The sequence below is a fragment of the Leucopleurus acutus genome (assembly GCF_964270905.1).
Source record: "Leucopleurus acutus genome assembly, chromosome: 5".
In the NCBI taxonomy this organism is placed as follows: Eukaryota; Metazoa; Chordata; class Mammalia; order Artiodactyla; family Delphinidae; genus Leucopleurus; species Leucopleurus acutus.
Window position 1 is genome coordinate 61,055,193 of NC_139147.1, and position 20,393 is coordinate 61,075,585.

Sequence of the window (20,393 nt, forward strand, 5' to 3'; positions counted from 1 at the left end):
CATCTCATATCCACTTCCTTTCCATTTTATGCTTTTTCTTCCCCTTTTCTTTCCTCCCTTTTCCTTGATCCTCTTCTTCACTCTTTATTCCATTTGCTCTTATTTTCCCCATGCCCAGTAGTCAGTCCAGTCTGTGCATCCTGACAGAGGCTTCAGTGATGGAAAAGAAAAGGCCCCAAATAAAGCCATCGATGTCTAAGACAGGGAGCTCTGGAGGGTGGTGGATGGTGATTGGGGCCAAGCCTGAGGATGAGAGTGCTCAGGGCTCTGAGGCTCTTAACCCACCCAGCAAGCCATTAGGCTTCTGCAGGCCTGATGGCTGTATCAAGCCTCGATTTCAAAACTCTTCTGCACTGACAAGGACTCGCTAATTTCAAACTTTCTAACCAATTACAATCACGAGGAACTGTGGACAATGATCAGTGAGCAAAGTGAAAGTGCTGGGGTGGAGGGGCCCTCATAGGTTTCACTCTGCTGGTAACATGCAGCTGGGACTCTGCTCAGTGAGTAAATAAAAACAGAGTACAAAATACAAACGTGCCCAGTGGGTCCCTCTGGCTGTCTCGTTCCCAGTAGTGGGGTATGTAGGAACCTTGAACTGCATTTAGCCCATTAATTTCTGATGGTGTTAATTAAAAACTTTTGATGCTGATTTGAGTGGAAAATACCTCAAACAGTGTTTTCTTTATTGAAACACCAAGTTCCAAGTCTTGGACTATTAGGTTAAGCTCTGTCATCAGTGAGACCAACAAAAATGCTTTTCATACCATCTGCTTTGATTAATAGTAATAATAATAATGAAAAATGAAAAAGAAGAGAAACTTTAGATTGAAACCCCCTTATTTTAACCTGTTTTTTTTTAAAGGACTAAACTGAAAATCTGGGTCCCTGAATGTAGAACATATGATTCAAAAAAATCTTTTTTCAAATCCTTATAGAACATTCAAATCACCCAATGTTCCAGGACCTGAATTTTTTATATTTTCAAATGGGGAAAGCTGCTTAAAATAAGTGAATCAGCTGCTAAGTGATTTCTCTCTGTCTCTTCCCCTACTCTCTCTTTCAAAACGCTGAAAAAATGCTTAAAATGGTATATGAAATTGATATGTGCTGCTTAAGAAGCTTAATATAATTACTGAGGATGCAGAGTGTCTATTTAAAAACAAGATAGGTGAGGGCAATAGAACCTGAGTTGTGAGCATTCATCCCTTATGAGGTGTGGGGAATGCTTCCAAATGTTTAATCCACTGAGCAAGGTAAGGGGTGCACAGTAGTTATTCACAGATTTCTCTGTCCTCCCAGAGACCTAGAGAAACCTGGGAAATCCAGAGAGCAATGCAAGGGGATAGTATGACAGATGCTGTGCAAGAAGCGAGCAAATAAAAAGTCCATCTCTCAATCCAACACTTTTGTGAAGTACTAAGCACACCACCAAAACATCCTGATTGGTTTCTAAGACTCTTCTCCAATTTTATTTTTTAATCATATTTCCTCTTACGCCAGGGCCTGAAGCTTTGGACGTCTAATCTGAGAGGCTCCATGAATGTCCTCTCACAAATGACAGCTTTTCTTTTTCTCTTTTGTGTTTTCGTATACCTAACTATAATTTTCCATCTCCTAACCTGTTTATTCACACTGTTTGCAATATTATCTGAATCCTTAAAAGACCACAAGGCTTTCTTTTTTTACTCTGAAGGTCTTCATCACTCTTGTTCTTGTTTTGATCTACAGATCTCTAAAGAGGATGAAGTTCTCCATAAAGGCTAAGCACTTTGGCAGGTCTCCTTTCCTTCCCTCCCTAACGACAGGATGCATTGACCTCACCCTCTTAGAAAAGTTTGCAGAATTGGCCTCCCAGTCTGATGGGACATGATAATGATCCTTCAACAACAACAAGGACAACAATGACAACAATAACAGAAAACACTCACTGTAAAGCATAAAGCAGGTGAGGGGAATATGTAGGGCAATAGAACTAAAACTCTAAAAGAGAAATAGGCCTGAGCGAACCACAACATGAACGTATTTGTTCACAAAATTTATGATGTTTCCCTCCCCCAGAGAAAACTGATAGGTGATATTGTCTATAAAGAACTAGTAAATGTAAATTAATAGATATGTAGCAAATGAGTACACTTAATGATGATTTCCAGCTGAAATGATTTTTTTTTTCCTAGAGACCAAGTTTTCGTTAAACTTAATCCTTACTCTCTTCCCTCTCCAGCAGCAGAAACATCTGGTCAGTTTTAGATTCCCCTTGGATTTCCAACTTCAAAGGGAATTATAAAGAATAACAAATTCATGTACCGGCACTAAAAAAAAATTAGAGCAGCAGGAGAGAATGGTAAAATTGTCCTTATTTGACTGCTAGTGACAGGCGCCACAGGCAGAACTACGAGGCAAGACAAAGGCAAGATCACTGGTTGACAACCCGAGTTCCTGGAAAGGACTGAATCTTTGGCTAGATACAAATATGCACAGGGCCCTTACAAACTATAAGGAGCTTTCTCCTTGCTTACGTGAAAAATAAATAAATAGAGTATAAGGAGTAAGAAGGTAAAGAAAAAAAAAAAAGAAATGGGTTCACATGTACCTGTCACATAGCGAGCATTAACAAAAGTTTGTTGAAAGGGTGATCTGGAAAGAATCTTAAAGATTCACTTAACATATGGGTTTTTTATTTAATTTGCAGAAAATGGTGTGAGTTCTGATTCTACAAAGGGCTGGATAAGCCATCCCAGAAATAACTCAGGCTCCTAAGAATCTACTAGACCTATCATGTCCTCATAGAAAATTAGACCTCCAAGTCTCAAAAGTAGTCTGTTTCTTCCTTGCTCTGGATCCTTATCAAAGGATGGCTGGAAATCAAAGTCCTACCAGAGTGGAGGAATAGAGTTTGAATGAACTACTGATATTTGTAGCTGTGCCAAAGTTGTGCTTGACATCACTTTATAGAACTGGATTTACCTTTCTCCTTTGTCATTTTCCTAGCAAAGCTGAAACACAATTCTTAGAGTGCAGGTCTTGATGTAATCAAACATTAGAAAATGAGAACAGTTAAAGAAAGTACAATTTTGTCATTGTAATTACCTTTTACAAATAGCCTTTCCTCTTTCCTGTTTTATGTGCAATGCGTGCAGCAACAAAAATAAAAATACAGATATGATTAGCCAATCAACTTGTTTGTGGACAAAGAGAGAGAAAGAGTTAAAGGCCAAAATGTCTTTAAATAAGTTATAAAGGTCTTTAAACTCAGCATTCAGAGGTTACAGATCCCCACACCACAAATACATTAGGTTGATTCACAGAATGGCCATCAGAAACTTAGAAAGCAAATTGCTTTTGATAAAAAAGTATACATCAACGGCACCTTAATAATATTTTATAGAGTAGGATAGAACAAATAAAACCAATTTTCTATGGAGCCCAGCACGGTTTGCTAATGCATCAGTCCCCCCAAATACAGACCATCTCCAAAGGAAGTTCTTTATATCACAGGCTTTGCGTAATCGCTAGTGAAGGGTGAAAAAACGGAGACTTCTCAGCATTTCCAATGTGAAAGGACTGAGCTGGCTATAAAATCATCTCCTTGAATATCTTTGCCTTGAGTGGAGTTTTCATCCTTCTCTCACCACTCCAGGTAAAGCAGAATCGTCAAAGTTATCTCAGTAAAAGAATGCCGTAATTCCCATCCTTATGTTAATTGTGCATGGTGTTACGTGTCTAATAAAGTTTATCCAGAAAATATGCCAACTTCTTGAAACATAGGTCTGATGACATGAACAAAACGTTTTTTTTTTTTTTCTTTTGTAACTGTCTGTATTTAAGTCTAAAATGAAAGTCCTGGCTTGATGGGGGATTTTCAAAGGATTTCCTGCCCTATCTAAGCAGAATCATCCAACCACGATTATGAACTAAACTAGAGAGAAGGATGTAGAGGATATGGAATACTACTTTATTCCAAGAAGTGCTGTTTTATAGCAAACGTAACAATGGAACAAACACCAGACCCAAAGGCCAAGCATAAGAAAATGCCACACACATACACCAAGAAGTGAACACTATCATTAATCACAGTAGTAGTAGTAATAATAATAATAATAATAGCTGTTGTCGTGATGAGACATTTAAGGTTCACTTGGGCATAATGAATAATACTTTAGTTAGAAAGAACTATTGGTAAACTTACTCTTCTCTATAAAAGTTACTTTATATTCTAGGTTTATATGACATGAGCTACATAATCCAACACCACATGTAAGAAGAGGATGCAGGAAAAAGTGAAGACTTACACCTTTATTTCAGTTGTCGTGTTGTCAGCATCAATCTTAAAATAATGATGAAAAGGTTAACTGTTTTAAAATATGGGTATTATGGGTTATGGTAAAATACCCTTGCACCTTTAAAATAGTACAGTAGCTAGCTCCTACCTATCTTTTCTTGGAATGCCTGCTTCAACGCCAAGCTGTCAGATACATCCCTGACCTTTTGAGGACATTTTAACGATGGTAATGCCAGGCCAGGATAAAGAGAAACAGAAATGATCAGAAGACTGAGGGGAAAAAGAAATGAGATGGAAAGAAAAAAATAGTTTGTACTGTTTACACCATCCAGTCTGGCAATTTTTACTGATGCTTTCTGTTTGCTTGGGATAGTTTATTGCTTATGTTATTTCTTTTCTTTCTTTCTTTCCCATGTGCTTTCCTCCACCAACTTTGTTTGAAAATATTTTGTATGTGTCCATACTGTAAACCCTCATATTTTTCTAGAGATTTAGTACAGTGGGGAAGCTCTTTTTTTTTTTTCCTTCCCCAAGGGTTAGGCACATCAGTATTCTTAGCTACTCACTTTCGAGGCCAATGGAAAATGTGCTCTTAGATTAAATAGACGTGAGTAACACATAAATCCAGTTTATACTGATGCAGGACGTTACGCAGTTACTCACATCCTGAATCTCTGATGAGTGGAACACACCTGTTGGAACAGTCACTGACCTGCAGGTCAAGACAGCCAGGAAGGATAAAACCTTCACTACTGGTCTTCTGCAGACAACCTACTTGCATGAAGCATTCCTCCTTGTGGCTCTGGGTATAAAGGAGGTGGTCTAGCCATGGGAAACTGACCCACAGAAGGTTCTTTAAATATTCTCAGGATAAACTGGAGTAACACACACAGACACACAGGCAGTGAGTGCCCTTTGTTCTGCAAGGCACCATCTCCCTCCACGCCCATTTCCCCAAACATAGTGCTTTTCTGAAAAATTATTCAGACTATTAATGGATAATTCCTCCCTTTACAGACTTCCTAAGTACCTCCTTAGGAGGAAACCTTCCGTTTCTGCCAATAAATCTTAAAAAACTATAAACATTTAAATCCAGTGTTACATTTGGTTTAAGTATTTTCACCATATTTATCTAGGATGGGTTGGCTGCAGCCATGCTGGACTTCTGAGTAGTTAAAGGCCTGTTTTCCTTTCACCTCAAATATGGAATTGTATATAACACAACATATATCCAATAATGAGTATAATTAATGCTGCATCGATCTGGCATGCAAATTATCATCCTAAGTTTGAGTCAAGTAAAAAAAAATACCAAAAAAAAAAAAAAAATCATCCAAGAAACCTAGCCAAATCTGTAAAATGTCTCTCTAGTCAACCAAATTATCCTTTGGCTTACAGATGTGCCTAAGAATGTTATGAAACACACTGATGAGATTTTATGATCAATTGTTACATTTTAGAAAATGTGATGACAGCACACTCAGAAGAAAACTACTCCTCTACACAATGATTAGAACTATTCATCTGAATGTTTTTAACATTAAAATGTAAAAAGTTCTGATGGGCCTGAAATATTGATGGACTAAAATGCTATAATGACTGGGGTTTGCTTCAAAATAACATGGTGGTAGCACGGGAAAACAATAGACCATGAGTTAATCACTGTGCAAGCTGGGTTATGGGTACATGGGGGTTCATTGTAGTGATCTGTCTACATTCATGTATTTTAAATTTTTCATAATAAAAATTTTAAAAATTTATACTGATTTGAACTTTCATTCGTTTACTCATTATTTATTGACTGATTCATTTACTTTTTATATGTAAGATTATGGAAACAAAAAGTTAAAAAAATATTCTTGTTGGACATTTAGGTTAAGTAAGCTATTCCTCTTCAGAAATAGTATATATTTATTTAAAATGATGTTTATAAGGACTATGTAATTACATGTAGAATTCTGAGGTTAAATTTTGAAAGCAGGACATAAAATTATATGGAAAGTATGATTACAGCATGTTTTAAAAAATATATCCTCAGGGGAAAATGAGCGTAAAGAAATATATCAAATGGTTATTAATGGTTGGATTTAAATTACAGAAAATAATTACTTTAATTTTTCTTCATTTTACTCCAGTGTGTTTTTCCAAATTATTTTTAATAAGCATGTATCATTTTTAAATGAAAATAAATATTTATTCATTAGTGGATAAGATGTGCTCTCCTTTCCCAAGGAGCTTTTTATTTACTAAAACAGAGAAACTACAAACATACAGCATTGCCCTGATAGTTTAAATCTTCATACCTAGAAGTGAAATACACCCACAGGAAAAGAAATGTCAATACAGATTTTATCTGATCGTACAAACATAAAGAGCTTTCTGTGTGTTGGATAGAAATAGGGGAGGAACTGGCTTCTTTGCAAGCCAGAAAGAGTGTGAAATTCAGGCCATTTTGTGATGAGATCATTTCGCAATGAATGCAGGGAATGACAAATAAAAGTTACCAAATGAGCTGTCCCTTGAGTTCTTAACATTCTCACTCTTTCTTTTGGGGCAGTATAACGAGTAAAGCTTGGGAGTGGGAGTAGGGAGTTACAATCTAAAGGCTTGTGCCCTTCACTGGCAAGATGGGTACATTCAGAAAGACAGATAGATGTACAACAGAATTAGAAACAAAAATACAGTAGACAACTGTGGATTATGTGTAATGGATATGGAAAGTCTCTGCTAGAAAGCTATCTGTATTACCCCAAGAGATTACTTTCCTCATTTTATGCAAATTCATATAAAGTGAAGTCAAGAGTGTAGATGCTAAAAGTTTGGATGAATATGATGCTCATGACTAAATAGGCCTGGCTAGAGCAAGGGAGAATATATTCAGATGCCAGGTAAGTCACCCCTTTACTCCTCCCCTCTCTGGTATATCTGCCAGTGCATTTCTATGTAGGCCAATCTCTAGCAAACTCAACTCTTTCAAGCTCTGTCTGACTTGATGATGTTCTACCAATATACCCTCAGTCCTGACCTGCACTCTCCTCCCAGCCACTGAACTCTCAAGAATTCTAGAAACTTTGAATTTTGAAACTTTACCAATTCTCGCTAAAAGACACATAGACCTCAAAGTTTCAAACCTAGGCTAGCTTGAAGCCCTGGTGTTGGTTCTCTTACTTAATTGGTAATGTTGGTGGTAGTGGTGAGGGTTGTCCACGTCCCCTTCGTTTGTGCATACACACAAGAGCAGTTCATGTCTGATTTTAAGGCTGATCCACATGAAGTAAATGCACGTCAAATGTGTAGCATATCATTGAATAATAACATGTAGTTCAAAGCATCACAGAATATGTTTGGAGGGTTTTGTTTGCATAATGCCAAAACATCCAGTGTTCCACATGGAAACATCAGTGCCCAACTTCACCAAATCACCTTCTCTGTCCACTCAGGTGTCCTCTGAATACTTCCACCCCAGTGTAGCAAAATCACTGCAAACCATTTGTTGAACTCTGTGACAACAGGTTCTCAAGATCATGTTTCATATCATTCTAAATGATGGTATTTCAAGTGAACAAATAGGATATGAAATAGGTACCCTTCACCAATGTCAAAATACGTTCTGTTCAAATTTAATACTTGAGGTGGTGGACTCACCACAGCTTTAGGTTTAAGTCTTTCTGAGGTTAGGAGAAATATACTTGGCTTCTTTGTACCTCAGTATTTTGGACCGCCATTTAGAGATGATGAAAGTTGCTTACCAGACGGCAACGTCACGAGGAAAATTCAGTTAGTGATGGTGAAACATTCTGAAATGAAAAGAGCACTGTTGCTGCTAGGTATTTAATAAATCTATGACAATCATAGAAAATAACCCTACTTTTCACTCAGGCCACTGACACACTGATACTATATAAAAAGTAAAGGATGCTCCCCTTTGGGAATGAAAATACAACTGTGCCCTGAGAAAGTGCTTTTGTAGCTGCCTGTGTGCTTAACTTTAAGGCTCTAACCAGTTGCAACCAGTTGTGAATGACTTGCTGCCTATTTCTGTAATTCACTGTAACTTGTGTTGAGAAAGTTATGTTTTATGGTTAATTATCTGTGGTCTGTTTAAAAAAATAAATCAAACCATTGTGAACCACCAGGATTTGCAGCTCCATTTGAACTTTACTGTACTTTTGATTAAACATTTTGTAAATAAAAACAAACTGGTTTCTCCTTGTTTGGGTTTGTTTGTTACTTGTGTTCTGGATATAAATATTGTGGCAATAGTGGTAGAACAAGCTATGGATTATTTACCCCTGGTTTCATGAGTTGTGAGTTACTGGCCTTATCCTCTTTCATGAGTATAAATAAATGTATAGTGTTATATTCCAAGTCCTGTAAGACAACTGGAATGAGTGAACTGAAACCTTTCAAAACCAAAACCTTTTATGCTAAGTCACAGAACAACAAAACAAACCCCAAATTAACATTTAAAAAGCTTCTACTGTGGAGCAACAAAATCCCCAAATATTATATAATCTGCATTTTAAAGACTGCTTCCCTAACAAGCAGCAGTCTACCAATAATTCCACACGCATGTCTTTTCACTGCTGATATAATGGAGACGCCATAGGTGGTTTTACCAGAGATCACCTCCCACCCCCAATATCAACACCAGAATGAGGCCTTGAAAATAGCCAGCATAATAACTTAAGCCAAAATCGATTTAGCAAGATCAGGAATTACTGTAGCTAAAAGTAATGAAACAATATATAAAAGAAGAATTCTATATAAAATTTGTCTGTTGTCATCATCCTAGGACCTGTATAAATAAAAGAAGTCTAAAAAATAATTGCCTAGAGAAAATGAGAAAAGCCAAGATTTAAAGGACCCTGTGGCAGAGTGTAAGAGGAGTATATTTGAGACCCAGAATCGTTATATCCCTAACACATTTTCATATGAAACTTAACCAGGATTACCAAAGTACCTTGCTCAAAATTATGTTTTTTAAATGATCCAATGGTCTGCGCAGCACTGACCATTACAAAGGACCTCTAGGAAAGATATAAAATATCCTTCTGCAATTTGTTATTTTTATAAAGACAGAGACAGGATAATAAGGGTTTTCTTATAAAATGGGGTGGTCGCCCCTTGCTGAAGCTTGGAGTGCTGCATCTGGTTTCACCTTACCCCTTTATTACTCACATTGCTTACCGCTTACCTGCATAAGTACTAACAGGGAACAGCCACCGCAGCTCCCCAAAACATATTCATGAAGCAGATACGATGTGCCAGGCACAACTAGAGTGATTCTTCTTGAAAAGGTAAGTCAGTGACTGAGGTTCTTGCAACATTTAAAAATATCTATTGTGCCAATAGAAATGAGAAGCCAGGTTAAAAGAGTTGTGAAGTACTTCTGAAAAATTAGAAAATGTTTAAATCTTCTCCTAGATTCTTGAACACCCTGGGAATAGAAAGTTTAGGCCTGCCAGCCCTTCCTCAGCCTGGATCCCATATTGCAGAAGAAAAACTAGAAGTAGGCTATATGTTCTCTGTGACGTGGTTACAACCAAAAAAGGGGGCTGAATAGAATCGGCTGGCATTCATTGGGCATTGAAAGGTCAATTCTGAACCTGAGTATGGTTCAGAGAGTGCAAAAAAACTCACCGAGATGGAATTGGAAGATATTCTGATAAACTGAGGCAGGAAAAAAAGTCCAAAGATGTTTTACTCAAAGATGTTTTCCTCTACTTCTTTGATAACCAGATGGCTCCAACTATTTTGGACAATCAAGAAAATGCTCCTCTATAGAGGTCTAAGTTTTCTTTTAAATCCAAGCAAACCCATTTGAAAAGCGGGGTATTCTAAATGATTCTCTGTATACAGAACTACCCACCAAAATTAAGTGCTTGGCTACAGATGATTAATCATGTTACAATTACATTATAAAGAAACATTTTACATGGTGCAGAATTCATTTTGATAATCAGGTACACACATACAAAACTGCCTATTGGAACCCACACTCAGCTATAACTGAGAAAACCATAATTCAAAAAGATACATGCACCCCAATGTTCAATGCAGCACTATTTACAATAGCCAAGACATGGAAGCAACATAAACGTCCCTTGACAGATGAATGGATAAAGAAGATATGGTATATTTATACAATGGAATATTACTCAGCCATAAAAAGAATGAAATAATGCCTTTTGCAGCAACACGGATGGACCTAGAGATTATTTTACCAAGTAAAGTAAGCCAGACTGAGAAAGACAAATATACAATATCGCTCACATGTAGAATCTAAAAAAAAAAAAGTGATACAGATGAGTTTATATACAAAATAGAAATAGACCCACAGACATAGAAAACAAACTTGTGGGGCTTCCCTAGTAGCACAGCATTTAAGAATCCACCTGCCAATGCAGGGGACACGGGTTCGAGCCCTGGTCCGGGAAGGTCCCACATGCCACGGAGTAACTAAGCCCGTGCGCCACAACTACTGAGCCTGTGCTCTAGAGCCTGTGAGCCACAACTACTGACCCTGCGTGCCACAACTACTGAAGCCCGTGCACCTAGAGCCCGTGTGCCGCAACAAGAGAAGCCACCGCAATGAGAAGCCCACGCACCGCAACAAAGAGTAGCCCCCGCTTGCCGCAACTAGAGAAATCTCGCCCATAGCAACGAAGACCTGATGCAGCCAAAAATAAATAAATGTATTAGGAAAAAAAAAGGAGAAATCAAACTTATGGTTACCAAAGGGGAAAAGGGGGGAAGGATACATTAGGAGTTTGGAATTAACATATACACACTACTATATATAAAATAGATAACCAACAAGGACCTTCTGTATAGCACAGGGAACTATACTCAATATTTTTTAATGACCTATAAGGGAAAAGAATATTAAAAAGAATAGATACATATATGTATAACTGAATCACTTTGCTGTACACCTGAAACTAACACAACATTGTAAATCAACTTATATGCCAATAAAAAAGTTAAAAAAATATGAAGAGGGACAGAAAAAATATATGTATGAATATATGTGCGAATATCCTGCTTAAAGACTAGAATATTGTGACCAATTTTCATTATATTCCGCAAACATATCTATCTGAGCTATAGATTCTTTCAAGGAAAGAAAAAAGCTCAAAGGAGACGCATTTACAAAATACTTTAATAATGTATGCTAGCTTAGTCATTATTCATATTAAGACAACAAAAGATGTCCCCATGTCATCATACATACAGAGATATGACAACCCCAGTGATCTTGATCATTCCGTTGTTACAACACAGAGCCATATTCAGGCAATGAAACCTGAAAAACCAGACAAAACTCTCCTGGCTTTGATTTTTATCTTTATGCACCAGATTTTTCCATACAAAAGGAATCCCAAATTCAATAGCTAACACATAAGAGAAAGTTAAACAAACTAGGAAATAGCCTGAATCTTTTATAAAAAGTAAGGAAAAACTCACCTCCTACCTTTAGTAAAATTAAATGAACCAATTTCATATGGCCTTACCATCCAGAAGTAAAGTGTGACCTAAAGGAATGATACTGATCCCAAACACACAGAGATGAACCTCAGTAGTTCCTACTCAGATCCATCCTCTCCCCCTCCTACTTTTACCTTTCCTTATTGTATTAAGAACATTCAGACCTACCACCACACTACTTTTCACACACGTGATCTCACTTTCTTCTAGCAGAAACCTCACAATGCCTAATGCTGTGCTCTCTAGCATTTTGTATCCATTTTAAAACCATTTGATAGGCAGAAACTAAAAGGGAAGAACAGACAAACCCCCAAAGCCCTCCAACCTCCCTCATCAGAAAAATGCCCGGTCCCCAGAGGACATCAGTCAGTTAAGTGAAACAAAATATCATAGCAGGGAAGGAAGACTGATAAACCTTAGACAAATCTCACTGTGTTCCCATCTGGGAAGGGAGTTACTCCAATGAAAAAGTAGTGGGTGTGGGAAAGAAGCGAAGAGCTACAAAAAGAGAAAGAGGAAAAAGAATACTTTTATAATATATTTGAGACTTAAAGGCAGTACAATAAATCCAAAGGTGTTCCAGGGAATAGTGTGAGAGAAAGTTTTAAATGAGAATTCCAGAGACTACAGGTTCGTAAATGAAACTGTTGTTCAAAGGGTGAATCCTATAGGGAGTTTGAATTAAGTGTCTCTGCTGTAGAATCTAGATGTTTTCTCTTTCCTTAAGACTTTGGGGTTTGAATGTACTTTGTCATGAGAAAAAAACAGTAGTGCTTTATACAGCTCCCAAAGTAAAAAGCAAGAGAAAGACAGGGTTTATATAACCAGCTTTTTACATAAATATTACATCAGGATACATTTCAAATGAAAACACACACATACACACACACACAGCTGTCTTCCTTATCCTTTCTATTTTAAAATTCACTTCATATTTTAAATGTTGTTGATTTTTCACAAAATAAGTAAAAAAGCATTAAACACCTCAGAATAATTTTAGTCTTATATTACCTGGAAAATTTACCACATCATGGAGGGTCACAAAATCTTGTTTTAAAGCCAGTTAAGACACTGACAATTATGGGATGTTTTGCTGCAGCCCAGGGCAACTAGAAATGGTCGTGAATGTTAGCTAACTCCCTTCTCAACAGTCTGAGAAAAGGGAAAAAAAAAGTGTAAGTTTTCCCCATCTGTTATTTCCTTTTTTTTCTTTTTGGCTGTGGAAAAGTAAAATTATGCAAGAGCTTTTGAATGTAAAGGCTGTGTGTGCTTTTTCCCTTTTTGTCTCTGTGTACCGGTTATGTGATGTTGCGTAACTGAGTACAGAGTAGGCGGTTAGCGTTTACTATTGATTTACACTATGCCATCTAATGAATTCAGAACACTAAAAAGAAAGGAGCAGGAGGGGAGGGAGGAAAAAAGAGAAAGAGAAAAACAGGGAGAGAAAAGAGGAGGACCGAACAGAGGGGAGAGAGAAAGAGCTCATTTAGAGAAACAATTCTAATGCCTGGAATAGTTTCATTCTTATTCCCTGTAGCTCTGACTTTCCGTTATTGTTCAGGTCTCAGAAAAACAGATTTGAGCTAGTGACCCCAATATTCCAATCTTATTTCTAATGAGGATTACTGGCAGGTGAGTGTCTGAAAGTGCTAATGTGTCAAATTACTTGAAAGCAATTCCACTAAACTGTCAGACTTCTCCACATGCACCTATTTGTCATTCTCTTGATGCCTTTGGGAATCTGTATCTGTGATAGCCAATGATATGGTCCAACTAGTTTACCTAGTAGCAAATATTATTTGAAAGACACACAGGGATATCATCAGGGCAAAGAGAAATATATTCAATTGTACCCATCTTCTTTAAAAATGCATGAAGAACGCATTTAGAAATCTTTGAATAGATCACTACTTTACTTTGGAAGAAGATATGCCACACATTATTTTGCTAAACAGAACAGCCCAATATAGGACAATGACAGAGAAATGGGCAATGAGAAAAGATTCTAAACTGATGAACATGCTTGTAAAGGAAATTTAAATAATTTCTTATATTGTGCTTACAGAGAGCACTTAAAATTTAACTTTTGATCTGGATGACTACAGACATCTCCAGTCCTCTGAGGCTGCCTGGTGCTTCCCATGCCATACAATGAGTTACCAAGGCTGAGGCCAGAAAGTAAGGGTGAAGTTGATCCTCTTGCTAGGCACAGGACCGTCCTGTACCTGAGTGCCCTCCTATGGCTGAGGACAATCACTAAAGTGAGAAAGAGAAAGAGAAGTTCTCTTTATTAGCAGCCAGCTAGAGAGCAAGGCAGGGAGCTTATACCCTTCTTGAATCTGCGTTTGTAAACGGTGACTAGAAAAAAAATCACAGGAGCTCATCTAAAGGAAAGAACAACAGTTTGGTGTTTCATTTCTGATCATCCAGTGATCTTCTCTTTTCATCCATTTTAGCTTAGAAAATAATAAACAGATGCCTACTCCATCCATTTTTCAAGGATGCTTTAATGAGGGATGGCCATGTGCACACAGTTTATACCTAGCACCTAGCACAGTGCTTGGCACATTCTCTGTGCTCAGCAATATTTGTTGAAACAGTAAAATGATTATGGGAGAAACATCTCTGTAGGAAAAGTATACTAGAAAAGCCTCAGAAAATATATTCCAATGACTTACAGGAAATCTTAGGCTGTGCTTTGGCTGTAGACACAAAATAATGATGTAGATAAAGTGTCAAACAGTTATTTGGGGATCAGTTCACTTTAGTTCCATTTATTAGAAAAAAAGCTTAACAAAATTATAATACTGGTAATATCAGCAAAGTTTTGTGTTCATTTCCACCATCCCTTTGGACTATTTTTCATTTCAGACTTGGGCACAGAAAAGTCCATTTTAATTTCCATGAACACATTCTAAAGGAAAAGTCATGCGATAGCAACATAATTCATGTTTTAAAAAAATACTGAGAAGAATATAGCCATTTAGTAATGGGAGAGAATACAGCATTTTGCTGAAGGGCAAGGCAGGTTGAGTTTTGATTAGGTTATGCAAATTTAAATTAATAGAAGGGCAACCAAGAATGTACTGATTTCCATTTTCTTGGTTAAACAGGAGTTTTAAATTTCTGGATTAGAAAGTCAGAAGTGTCATCTTTCAGTTAATTGGAGAATAAGACCTTAAGAGAAAGAATTGAAAGTATAATCTCTCAAAAATTCCAGTTGAAGATTTAACTACAAGTGTGTTTGGCAATGGTAGCCATAGTACTTTTTATAAAGTGGGGCTACCATCTTGTTAACTCATCCGGGACTAAGCATGCACATATCAGTAAAAACTTCCAAACATTTTTTTTTTTTCTTTTCAACTTTGATCATTAGTATAATCTAATCTAATTCAGCAACTTCCTTCAATAAGCATCCTGGCAGTAGGTCAACAAGATCATACCATGTGCTGTTTCATTTCATGGATTCTTAAAAGTGGATAAGAATGTGCCTGGCCCCCTCATTTTATATGCGAAGATTCTGACGCTCAGAAGGTAATTTTCTCAGGGGTATATATTCTGAGACAGATCTGGGACTAAAGCTCACAGTTCATTTCTCCACAGCATAGAATAAGTCAAAGCTGCATAGAGTGAATCTTATTTTAAATGCTATAAAGAGAGATTTCAAAAGATTTTTTATTAAGATTTGGACTGCTTACATAATGTAAAATGTTCACCTCAAAGCTATCTTAGACTTATTTTCCATCTTTAATCTGAATCTCCTCTTCCTCCTCTTTTTCTTCCTCCTCTTATTCTTTAGATCTTTGGATTGCCTTTTCAACTCTGATTCTCATGCATTTATCCCCGTATCTAACTTCAAATTCTTCCCTTTTATCACTTTTCATCTGTTTCTCCAACTTGTATTTATTACTCTTCCTCATAAAAATCATTTCTTTTCTGTTCATGTGTTTTGAGATCCTCAGAAATCATAAAGGAAGAAAAAGTTTGAATTTAGTACCATACAATAATCTTTGGTATACACTTTGGTAAGTTTTTTAAAACTGCAACAAGATACTGACAACCTGAGGGTAAACTATAGCTAGAGGCTCTGCCTGTGATACAGCTGTCTGGACCTCTGCACTGCTGGAGAGGAGACTGGGGCCTAGTGTTACAAGAAATCTCATCTAAGATAGAGAGCAAAGGCTCACAATCTCCAGACCCGACCACTCATTTTTCTCCTACGCCAGGTCACCTTTTTGCTTCCTTTTCTTTCTCTCCATTCCACAGTCACAACTATTTTGAGACTGATTGCGGCAAAGCAGGAGGAGATCCAGAGAAATCCTAGTGGCTTAACGTGGTTTAATGATACTGGCCAAACTCTCAATGCCAAAAAAAGACAGAAAGCTGCATACTAAATTTGTAGTTACACAGAAAGTGGAGTCTGAGGGGGTTCAAAGAGAACTTGGACCTGAGAAAGGTCTCTGTGTAACAGTGACATTGCTGCCAGAATCATTTAGGTTGTGTCATTGTTTCCCTTATAAAGCTTAACTCTTATGGGGTTTACAATTCAGCTAAAATGATCAGCTCCAGGCTGAAATGCAGCTCTAGATATCTTAGAGTGGGAGTTTTTTTTTTTTTTTTCCTCCTTATTCCTTAACAAAGAACATATACAGCAACTATTCAGCCATTTCAATGACATCTGGATTCTGACCGCACGCCTCTCCCTAAAAAGGAGTAGGTGCTAATCAAGGAGCCTAATCTACAGTGAGTTAAAGTAAGCAACATCCACTGTGGAATGAAGGACGTGAAACTGGTATATGAATGGGCAATAAACAGATGTTCTATTATTTTAAAAGGCTTAATGTACATCACTTGGATAGATATTTCATTCCACTTTACTGATGTGAATAGGATTTTGGCAGTAGCTTGGTGAAGTCTCCCATTTGTTAACTAGAAAACATTACAATTACAGGAGGCAGAAATTCCTGGTGCCCATTCCCAGGGTAGCTATAAGATAATCAATAATTTTAAAAACTCCTTGCTCCTATGTCTCTAGTATTGGTTGTAACGTCTACAGTATGATGCTGTGCCACAGTGTTGAGAAGGGATAGGAGGAGGAAGTCCCAGACATAAATTAAAATTAATAGGCCAGAAGGAAACTAGCATTTATTGAGTACATATTATGTGCTATATCCTTCATTGATATTATCCCATTTAATATAAATCCCCTGTGAAGTAAGATTGGCCTAAGTTTCATAGATTAGCAACCTAGTTACAGAGCTGTTAGCTAACTTGCTTAAGGACACAGAGCTAATTAAAAAGTTGTGCCGGGGAGGATAAGGACATGTTTGACTCCCAGGCCCACACGTAATGTAATGTACCACAAAGCCAGGAGCAGAATATGAAGCCATCTAACCAAAAAAAAATTTCTCTAAACCAATGATGAGAACCACCAAAATCCTCAAGTAGGGGGTGGGAAGGATAAATGACTCCTAAGGACAAACAGATCTTTGCTTTGGTCTTGGCTATGATAAATCCCTGTTTTCCAAATGCATAGTTGGAAAACGTTCCTTGTCATAGGTAAAGAAACGCACAATTTCACAGGAACCTTTAAATCAGACCAGATATTTAAGTGTTTTTAAAAATTCCTGTAAAGATTTATACTGGATAAAGGTAAAAAATATAATGCATATAAAATCTGATGATTAGTGTATTAACAATTGAATATATCTGTGTATGTATATGTGTGTATGTGTGTGTACACACAATTTTTTTTCTCTTTGCTAAAGTTTCTGGTAATTGCTATAAAGTGCTTGACAAAATCTAAACAATGAATATGTTAGGCCAGGAGAAAAGGAAAGAAACAAAGAATAAGAAAAGGAGAAGCATGTGTGTGTGCGTGTGTGTGTGTGTGTGTGTGTGTGTACATAACTTTCCTCAAAATTTTAATCCTAAAATATTTCTTAAGCTAAATAAGTCATAATGCTGTAAGTCTACATTGTGTGTGTGCGTGTGTGTGTGTGTGTGTGTATACAATTTTTTTCTCCTTGCCAACATTTCTGGTAATTACCGTAAAGTACTTGACAAAATCTAAACAGTGAACATGTTAGGCCATGAGAAAAGGAAAGAAACAAAGAACAAGAAAAGAAAAGAAATGTGTGAGCTCGGTGCTTTGTGACCACCTAGAGGGGTGGGATAGGGAGGGTGGGAGGGAGATGCAAGAGGGAGGGGATATGGGGATATATGTATATGTATAGCTGATTCACTTTGTTATAAAGCAAAAACTAACACACTATTGTAAAGCAGTTATACTCCAATAAAGATGTTAAAAAAAACAACAGATAACTAATGAGAACCTGCTGCATAGCACAGGAAACTCTACTCAGTGCTCTGTTGTGACTTAAATGGGAAGGAAATCTAAAAAAGAGGGAATATATGTGTACATATAACTGATTCACTTTGCTGTACAGCAGAAACTAACACAACATTGTAAAGCAACTATACTCCAATAAAAATTAATTTAAAAAAATGTGTGTGTGTGTGTAAAGATAAAGAGGTTTTACAATGTTAATTTGACAAATGATTGTTTTTCAAAAGTTTACTTTTCTATACTGAATCTTTTTATGTAGACATTTTATAATGCTCATGAATAAACACTTGTTGAAGATAACATTAGAACTCATTAAGTAAATAACAGCAGCTTTGAAAAGTCTACATTTTGAAGTACTATAGAGTTTACCAACTTTACACATTGCAATGAAGCATTCTTTCAAAAAAATAAAATGGAGCATATACTCCATTTTTCATACAATACAGGTTTTGGGAATGAATCTTTCACAACTGTATTAGTGTGTGTGTGTGTGTGTGTGTGTGTGTGTGTGTGTGTGTGTGTGTGTGTGTGTGTGTGTTAGATGTACTATTCTCAAGACCTTTGGGACACTTTTCTTAATATATTTTTAAAATCATAGTTTGGTGAAGAACTTAAAGTAATAGCAGCCAGACAGATGTGAAAGGAAGAATTAACAGTTCTTAGGCAGCACTAATTTATTCCTCAACTTTTAATGAGCCCTTCTTGCTCTGTCCTTCCCTCCTTTTCTCCCTCAAGTCCGAACTTGTTTCAGAGCAAGAAGAAACACTAGCTTCTGGCTTAGAAGAAGCACAAAAGAGAAGAGAACTAGACCACCTTCTGGGCCCCCATTTCCCATCCTTATAAGGAAAAGCAGTAGTAAACTGATCAACAGGAAAAGCGATGACAAGGACTCTGACACTTTTGTGGTTTGAGGCAAAAGCGGGATTTGCATTTGCACAATTTCAAGGACTTTCTTCAAAATTTAGCTTCTCTGGATGTTCTTATAATGACACTGAAGAAGACACATGATCTGTTGAGGGAAATAGGTGAGATGTGGGGGAAAGAGGAGGCACTCCTTATTTTCATATAGTATTTAAACATATGATCAAGATATAACTTGCAACATTAAAAAAAATTACCCAGTTAACTCGAACCTGCTAAAAATAACTCAGAATACCCTCCCCATGAAAACAAAACAAAATAAAGCAAAAACTCACAACCAGTTATTTTGACTGGTGAAAACAGTGACATGAAAGTAACAGATGGAAGCCCAGTTTTACTCACACAACATACTCACTAAGCACAGTCACAAGCATCCCCACGAAAATAACTTAACAATGCTGACTTTGGCCTTATGCTTAAAATATCTCCTTTAGGTTGGTTTCCTTGAAGACTTCAGGGGGCTTGTGAAAAATGACATAGAATGAAATTAACTCATCTGTCCATACCCAGAAACAGGAAAGAGCTGCCAATCACAGCCTATAAAGAGGACCTTTGTCAAGTCCTTTCTCAGGATTGGAACAGGTGTTCTTTTCTTATGTATTATTTTTTTGTTGTCTGGTAGTATTTTTAGGAAAGGTGATATATCTGTACTTTTAAAAATACCACACTATATAGCATCTAAAAACTTTCATAAATCAAATAATTAAAAGTAACAAATCTTCCTGCTAATTGCTCCTCAAAGCTCTAAGAAAGGTTATTTTCTTACCTTACACCGTGGCTTCTGATCTGACAGTGTCATTCAATCAATAATTTCAATGTCAGTTACTGATTTTCACCTCTTTTATTACAAAGACTTCCAGCAATAATGAAATGGTGCTGATCTGCTTGCTTTCACTCTATATAACGTCTATATTTATATGCTTTGCTTCTATTTGGATCTATATTTATCTGCTTTATCTGCCTACAGTGCATCTGTTTCTCATACACACAGACATATATTTATATATATACACACATACTGTATATATATAGGTTATATATAAACACGCATATCCACAAAAATGTATGAATGCATGCTAGTGTGCTTACTTCAACAAGCATGCAGGTGCATAAATACTCAGACACATGACAAATATACAAAGAAAATAAATGTACATGTAAACATAGCTGCACAGGGAGAAGAACAGCTCAACAATAGGCCTGTCTAAATACTTGGCTGTTGGCCTTTGAGGCTTACACACCACTGAGTGACAGCCATAGAGTACTCTGGGAAGGAGAAAAATCTTCAGAAGGCAAAACTATATAACTAAATAGAGAGCATTCATTCTGATTTATTCATTTTAAAGACGA

General features: G+C 36.9%; 1 protein-coding gene across 18 annotated transcripts in view; it reads right to left on the reverse strand.

Annotated features, from left to right (window-relative positions):
- ZBTB20 (zinc finger and BTB domain containing 20) overlaps positions 1-20,393 on the reverse strand; it is a 799,009-nt gene that overhangs the window by 342,758 nt on the left and 435,858 nt on the right. For 12 of the 18 annotated variants that reach the window (XR_014326231.1, XR_014326232.1, XM_082839976.1 and 9 more), the window contains one exon: positions 8,032-8,079. The exons of 3 other annotated variants lie outside the window; for them this stretch is intronic. The gene's annotated coding sequence lies outside the window, so the exon portion shown is untranslated. Of the gene's footprint in view, positions 1-7,986; positions 8,080-20,393 lie in introns of all 18 variants that reach the window. 3 more of the 18 variants (XM_082839960.1, XM_082839973.1, XM_082839964.1) reach the window with 1 other exon arrangement.